The sequence below is a fragment of the Gracilinanus agilis genome, chromosome 3 (genome assembly GCF_016433145.1).
Source record: "Gracilinanus agilis isolate LMUSP501 chromosome 3, AgileGrace, whole genome shotgun sequence".
NCBI classification, from domain to species: Eukaryota; Metazoa; Chordata; class Mammalia; order Didelphimorphia; family Didelphidae; genus Gracilinanus; species Gracilinanus agilis.
In genome coordinates this window covers 53,520,101-53,528,181 of record NC_058132.1, presented here as the reverse complement: position 1 = coordinate 53,528,181, position 8,081 = coordinate 53,520,101, and positions in this window count along the sequence as shown.

Genomic DNA, 8,081 nt, shown 5'->3' with positions numbered 1-8,081 from the left:
TCTCTCCCAGCTCTGACATTCTCTGTTCTAAGGTCTCTCCCAGCTCTGACATTCTCTGTTCTAAGCTTCCTCCCAGCTCTGACATTCTGGGTTCTAAGGTCCCTCCCAGCTCTGACATTCTGGGTTATAAAAGGCTCCCCTAGCTCTGGAATTCTGGGTTCTAAAGACCCTCCTCCTTCTGACAATTTCCTCTGTGTGGTGCCAACCAGCCTTGGTGAGCTGGCTTCTGGAAATAAATGCCTGATGGATCAGCCTCTCGGTAGGTATCCTCTGGCTGTTTCCTGTTGGCTTAGTGATGAAAAGCCTTTTAATTGGCTCCTGAGCCAGAACTGAGTGTTCATCCAAAGGCTCAAACAGATGTACTTTCTCTTGTCTGGTGGCTTTCAAGTGAGGAAGAAGAAATGCTGTGGGCTTCTGGGAGGGGGAGAAGAAGTAGTCATGGTAGCAGCTGTCTGATCTCCCCATCCATCTACCTTGTGGCCATAAATGCCGGCTACCTCTGGGTTGGGGTTGAGTGTGTATATGTGTGTGTGTGTGTGTGTGTGTGTGTGTGAGAGAGAGAGAGAGAGAGAGAGAGAGAGAGAGAGAGAGAGAGAGAGAGAGAGAATATACAAGTGTGCCTGAGTGTGTATGTGTGTTTTCCTGATCTTGATCCTGACCCATATCAGAGACAAACCACCAGATAACAACCACCATTCGATCTTTGAGTGGTCCTCGGAGCATCAAACATGCCCTCAGCAGCCACAGCTAGTAGCAACAGCATCCTAGTGTGAAGAGTCAGCCCTGAGAGAGAGTCTACTTGACCCAGGTCAGCAGTGAGCAGACTTGGAAGCCAAGACACCAGAGTGTAATTGAGGAATCGTTCTGGTGGCCACCACCTTCTGGGGAGGAGCCCCGATGTTCACACTATATGAAAGCAAAAACAGTGGCCACCCTGAAGTGGACATTCGAATGAGGATGAGAACAGGGAGTTGCAGGGAAAGGAAACAAGGCCATGATGGAGTTGATTGATGCAACCATTTCAAAAACAATGGCATAGTTGGTTTGGTCAAGGGATGTGAGAGGAAGGAAACAATAATGAGACTGATTCTAGGAACACCCCAGGGACAATGGGGGAAAGCAGGGAAGGAGAAAACCCAAATCTTTAAATGTCAAAAAACAATTGTCAAAAATTGTTTCTACATGTAACTGAAAAAAAATAATAAATTAGAGGAAAAAAAGATTTGGCTCAAATCCAACTACTGAAAGAGCTCTCTCCTGTTCCTCTTGAGTGGTAATGCTTTCTCCTCTCAGAAGACCATCCATATACTCTGTGTATATCTGTATGTACCTAGTTATTTGCATGCTATCTGACCCATTATAACAAGGCAGGGGCTATTTTTGTCTTTCTATCCCAAGCACTTATTACAGTGCCTGGCACCTACTAAATGTTTATTAAATGTGTGTTGATGGATTGAGTGGAGTCCAGCATAGTTCTCCTGAAATAGCCATCTGTGAGAGGCAGCCCCCAATCAAGACAGTTGAGTTGTATTGAAGGAAAGAAAAGGATCAAAGAAGGGAAGGAATCGCTGGAGTGAAGGGAAGATAAAAACTGTCAAGAGAGAAAAAATGCTGCTGAATTTTTGTCTTGCTTCTATTTGCTCTGCCAAGGAGAATGGCCTTTGCCTTGAAAATAATGGAACAAAAGTGGCCAACAGGGAGATGAAACCTAAGCTAAGTAAGGAGATAGTAAGAAAGGGCCAGGTCATCCTCAATGTATTCAAGTCATTGACCCCAGATGAGCTGCATCCTTGGATCCTGAAAGAACTGGTCGGTGTGATTGCTGAGCCATTATCAAAAACATTTGAAATCTAATTGAGGTATCTCATATCTGAAGAACAACAAACGTTGTCTCCATTTTCCAAAAACAAAGAAAAAGAGGCTGGCTTTAATTCCTGAGAAAACCCAAGAATGTATCATTAAAGGAATAATGAATATTGAGAAAGGGAAGAGGCAAATTACAATGTATGTAGAGTCAGCATGGATTCATCAAGAATAAATCAAGAGGGCAGCTAAGTGACTCAGTGGATTGAGAGCCAGGCCTAGAGATGGGAGCTCCTGAGTCCAGATGTAGCCTCAGACACTTCCCAGCTGTGTGACCCTGGGCAAGTCACTTAACCCCCATTTCCTAGCCCTTACCACTCTTCTGCCTTAGAATCAACACAGTATTGATTCCCAGATGGAAGGTAAGGGTTTAAAAAAACAGTCGTGCCAGATTTATTTATTTGATTGTATTATTAAACTGGTAGACAAAGAAAATGCTATGGATAGACTAAAATTTAAGCAAAATATTTGATTAAGGATCTCATGCTATCCTTATGAAAAAAAGAAAGATGTAGAGGGGGTGATGATACAAATAGATGGATTTGGATCAGGTTGCCTGGCTGAACCCAAAAGGAGCCACTAATTGTTCAAGATGAAGTTAGCAAGTTTTCTCTAGTGAAGTGCTTTAGGGATCTGTGCTTGGCCTTGTGCTGTTTAGCTTTTTTTTTATCAATGATTTAGAAAAAGGCATAGGAATATGGCTTAGCAAAGTTGCACATGACCTAAATTTGAAAAGGAATATTAACGCAATAGATGATCAAATCAGGAACCAAAAATACCTTGATGGCTACAACATATTACTGAATCTAAGAAAATGAAATTAATTTGGAGGGGGAGCCAAGATGACAAAGTAGCAGAAAATATAGAGCACTCCTCTGAAAAAATCCTCTAAACAGATCTAGAAAATAGTTCAGACCAAATGCTGTTCAAGGAATTCAAGCAAAAAATCACAGTGAGTCATTTTTCTAATATAGGTCAGCATAGGGAAACAAAGCAGTCTATGGACACTGGGGGTGGATTCTGGCCAAGAGCTTTCTAGCACCCAGGAAAAGGTTATTCAAGACAATAAGAGGTCTCAAACCCATCTTGGAATACCATGATGGGAACAGGTATATAGAGGCAGTTTTGTCTCTTACCACATAGTTTTGAGTCACAGGCCTATGGTAGACTTAGGAGGGAACCTTAGCCTAGGGGTAATAATCCAGGGTGAGAAGCAGTAATGGGTCCTAGACTATATAATGAGGAAGGAAAGAATTAAGAAGCAAACTCCTTGAAAATTTTTGTTGTTGTTGAAATGTTTCAGTTGAATCTGACTCTTTGGGTCCTCATTTTGAGGTTTTCTTGACACAGACTTGTTCATCATTTCCTTCTCCAGCTCATTTTTAAAGAGGAGGAACTGAGGCAAACGGAGTTAAGGGACTTGCCCCGGGTCATGTAGCTATTAAATTTCTGTGTCCAGATTTGAATTCAGGAAGATAAGTCTGTGCCAACTAGCTACTCTTGAAAATTAGAATGGACTAAATAAAAGACAATAGCCTCATGAAACAATAAGAATCATTAAAAAAAAAGTCAAAACACTGGGGTAAAAGAGAAACAAATATAAGGTTTTTCATAGCAAAAAACAACTCAACTAGAAAACATGGAAGAGAAAAAAAATTAAGAACTATGGACCTACCTGAAAACTGTGACTCAAAAGAGAGTTTGGGCATTATATTTTAAGAAATCTAAAAGAAACTTTTCAAACTTCTTGGAACCAAAGGGCAAAGTGGGAAAAAATCTGAAATCTCCTGAAAGAAACCCTAAAATTAAAACTCCTAGTAATAGTCTGGTCAAAATCCAGAACAAGTAGCCAGAAAGAAAAAATTCAAGCACTGAGGAGCCACAGTAAAGATCACACATAATTTAGTAGCCACCACAATGAAAGAACCAAGAGTTTGGAATATGACATTTTAGAAAGGGAAGAATAAAGACTTATAAACAAAAATAATCTTGCCCCTCTCCTACCTCAATCTTGTATTTTTTAAGTTAATTTTTTAAAGAAATTTAGGTAGAAGTCTTTACCTCTATTCATTTTTGTTTTAATTTCTTTTAAAATTTTAACATTAATTCCTTAAAATGAAGATCCATTTTCTCTTCCTCTCACTCCATTGATATAAAGCAAGAAAAACAAAACAAAATCACATTACAAATACTTTGTGCTCATTCCCCCCTTCTCCTCCCCTCCTTTCCTTCCTTTCTCTCCTCTTCTCTCCCTACCCCATCTTCCCTCTATCCTAGTACTCATTCTTTAAATTAAAGTTATTTTAATCATTCAAAACTTGCCTTTTATGCTTCCTAAACCAAACCCCACAACTAAAAAAGAAAGAAAAATAAAACCCTTCTTACATAAAGCAAAATACATTTCTGCATTTTCTATGGCCAAATTTTTTTAAAAGTCTCACTTTCCCTGAAAATGATCTAGAAGTTTTTTTTTTAATTTTTTTATTTTTTTAACCCTTAACTTCTGTGTATTGGCTCTTAGGTGGAAGAGTGGTAAGGGTGGGCAATGGGGGTCAAGTGACTTGCCCAGGGTCACACAGCTGGGAAGTGTCTGAGGCTGGATTTGAACCTAGGACTTTCCATCTGTAGGCCAGACTCTTAATCCACTGAGCTACCCAGCTGCCCCTTGATCTAGAAGTTCTAATGGACTATAGGTTTGATATGGACAAAGAAGACAATTTAGGCATGATATCAGGAAAATATTACTGACAGTTAAAAGAGTCTGAAGCTGGGAAGAGTTAGCCCACAAGGTCATGAAGTCTTCCTCATTGCTTGAAGCAGTGACTGTAAGACCATTTGTTTGGTACTTTATAATGGAGTTTTTATTTTGGTTATGGGTTACACTGGATGGGTACTGAGGTCCCTCTCAATTCTGAAATTATATGATTTGGAGATTCTAAGTTCTTTGTGCTTAATATTCCTTCTAAATTTTATCTTCTAAGTTCCAAGGTGCCTTCTACTGTGACATTACCTAAATTCCCTTTTAGACCAATCTAAACATTCTATTTCTGCTAATTCAAGTGCTGATTTAGTAGTAGTACAAACAGGAAGGGCTATGATTGGTCAGAGGAAAGAAAGAGATCAGTGTGGTTTGGTGTGGTCAAGGAAGTGCCCTGGAAAAGGGAGGATTTGAACTGGACCTTGATGAATGGGTAGGATTTGGAAAGGTGAGAGGAAGGGGGAGAGTGGTGTGGGGTGGGAGGGTATTCTAAATAAGGAGAAAAGGAAAACCAAATTTTCTTGCTGTTTTGGAAAGAAGGAAGGGGGAAGAAAAGGATGTCATCTTTTGAGACTTTCTGACTCTCTGACTCCAAGGACATCTACAATTCTCTTCCCCCTCTGGGGAACAAGGCCTGCTTTGTAGAAGAGGTCCCTCTTTTTTCCATGTTGGGAGGATCACAAAGTCTCAGAAATGGAAGGAATTCCAGAAAGCATAAAGCACACCTGACTGGGGGTCTCTCTTCCTACTGCCTTCCACTGTTTGTACAGCTCCAGTGTTCAAACACTTCCCTCCCAAGGCAACCCATTCCACTTTTGTATAACCAAATTGTTAGTCTGGTTTTCCTCATATCAAACTAAAATCTCTTTTGGCAACATCTTGCCCTCCATTGCTCTTGTTTCTACCCTGTGGGGCCAAACAGAATAAATCAAATTCATCTGCCACAGGAAAGTTCAGAACATTTGCCTCCCCAAACTCTTGTCTTCTGTGGAAAGAACAATTGGATTTGAAGTCCAAGGAATTGGGTTTGAATCCTGCATCAGTTCCTTATTACCTGTGTGATCTCAAGCAAGTCACTTCCTCTTTTCAGGCTTGTTTCTGCATCTGTAAAATGACTGGATTGGACTAGAAAGTCTCTAAATTCCCTTCCAGCTTTGCATCTATCCTTATATAATCTTGAGCTCTTTCAACCATCACTCAACAGCCTTTTTTATTCACTATCTTCCTCATTATAGACCCCTTCCCCAGCTGCAATTCATTGATACCCTTCCCCAGTTTGACTGATCCATAGTCAACCACCCCATCGCTAAGCCTCCATTCCCAGGATGGAGTCTTTGCCAATGCACCAGAAATTCCTCATTTATTTATATGCACTTATTACACGCACTGCATTTTCCTGCCTGTGTAAATTGCTTCCTATTTTCCAAGGCACTCAAGAAAAACACTTTGGCCTCTGCATGTGGGCTGGGATCCATAGCCCAGCCACCATCTTGGCCTTGTTTCCCAGAAGGAGCTAGGTCATGATCCACCCCCTACCCCATTAAGGCAAGCTTCTGGGGGTGCAAGGGATGGCAACAAAGCAGGACTAAGCCAGAAGTAGGGGAGGGAGATGAGTGAAGTGGGGAGTTAGATTCCAGAGCCAAGCAAGCTTAGGAGACCAGATGGCATCACCCTGGGTCTTGGCTTGGAGGTTGTAGGTGGAAAGGCACCTTTGCTAGGGAGGACTTGGCAGGCAGGAGATGGAGGGAAGTAGAAAAGCTGTTCAGGGGAACGACCCTTGGATTATATTTCTCCCCCCCACCACTGGGACAAGCAAGTCCTCTAGGTGAAGACACATCTTGCTTGCCTTCTGAAGAGTACATGCAAACACACACACACAGTGATAAAGAAAGAAATGCAAACTTGCAAACACCCATAGACATAGATACTGCCCTCAGCTATGTTGTACTCCAGTCAAACTGTCCTCCTTGATATTCCTACAGGGAACACAAAATGCCTCATCACCAAGCCTTTGCCTAAGTCATTCCCCTTTGCCTAAAAATGCTCTCTATCCTCACCTCCATCTCGTGGATTTTCTAGATTCTTCAGGATCCAATTCAGGGTTCTCCTCCATAAGGTGTTCCTTGATTCTCCCGATCATTATCCCCAACTCACCCTCATCATTACATTGTATAGGAGGGAGTTAGGTAGCTCTGTGGATTGACAGCCACGTCTAGAGATCCTGGGTTCGAATCTGGCCTCAAACACATCCAATCTGTGTGACCCTGGGCAAGTCACTTAACCCCCATTGCCTAGCTCTTATTGCTCTTCTGCCTTGGAACCCACACATAGTAATTGATCCTAAGACAGAAGGTAAGAGTTTATAAAAACAAACATTACATTGTATCCCTTTCACATGTGTGATGGGTACTTTTGTCAGTTGGCGACCACCAATACTTGATGCCTTACATTTCCCACCATAGAGTTAGGGATATATTCTTATTCTCTGTACTGGTTTACTCACTCCACCCTGCTCCCACACAAGGAGATCTCGGTTCCTTAAAGCAAGGACAAAAGGGGCAGCCAGGTGGCTCAGTAGATAGAGAACCATGACTGGGCACAAGAGGTCCTGGGTTCAAATCTGACCCCAGACACTTCTTAGCTGGGCAAGTCACTTAACCCCCATTGTCAAGCCCTTACTGTTCTTCTTAACTGATACTTAATATTGATTCTAAGATCTAAGGTAAGGGTTTAAAACAGCAACAAGAACAACAATAATAACTAATTCAGCAAGTACGTTCTGCCCTCATTCTCCTAGAGTGAAGTTGGCTATATCTCCCTCTGAAAGCTCTAGGGGGTACTTCTGAGGGATTGAGGACATCTTGTCCCTGATGCCATTGGCTCTAAGCCCCTATTCTGGTGTATTTTTCCCACTGTCAGCTGCCAATGATTAGCACCCCAATTCAATTCACAATGCAATTGTCAATTGCAATTTTATGCAATTAACATTAATTAGCTTTTTGCAAAGTGATATTTACTCTGAAAATAGATCAAGAATAGAAGTATAAACATTTCCTCCCAAAACTCTGAGGACACAGTCTCCCCCTACTACTTTGGCCTCTGGGGAGAATGGGCTCAGACTTAAGAAAGTTTTTTCTTTCTTTTTTTTTAGCTGTTACTTTCTATCATAGAATCAATACTGTGTATTGGTTCTAAGGCAGAAGAATGGTAAAGGCTAGGCAATGGGGGTTAAGTGACTTGCCCAGGGTCACACAACTAGGAAGTGTCTGAGGCCAAATTTGAACCTCTTGTGCCCAGGCATGGTTCTCTATCTACTGAGCCATCCAGCTGCCAATCTAGTTTCTACAATCTACATGATATTGGTCCTGTTGAGTTCATATCCAAATGAAATATTATGCCTAGGAGAGTCTTTATGTGTCTGTGTATATATATATATATATATATATATATATATATATAT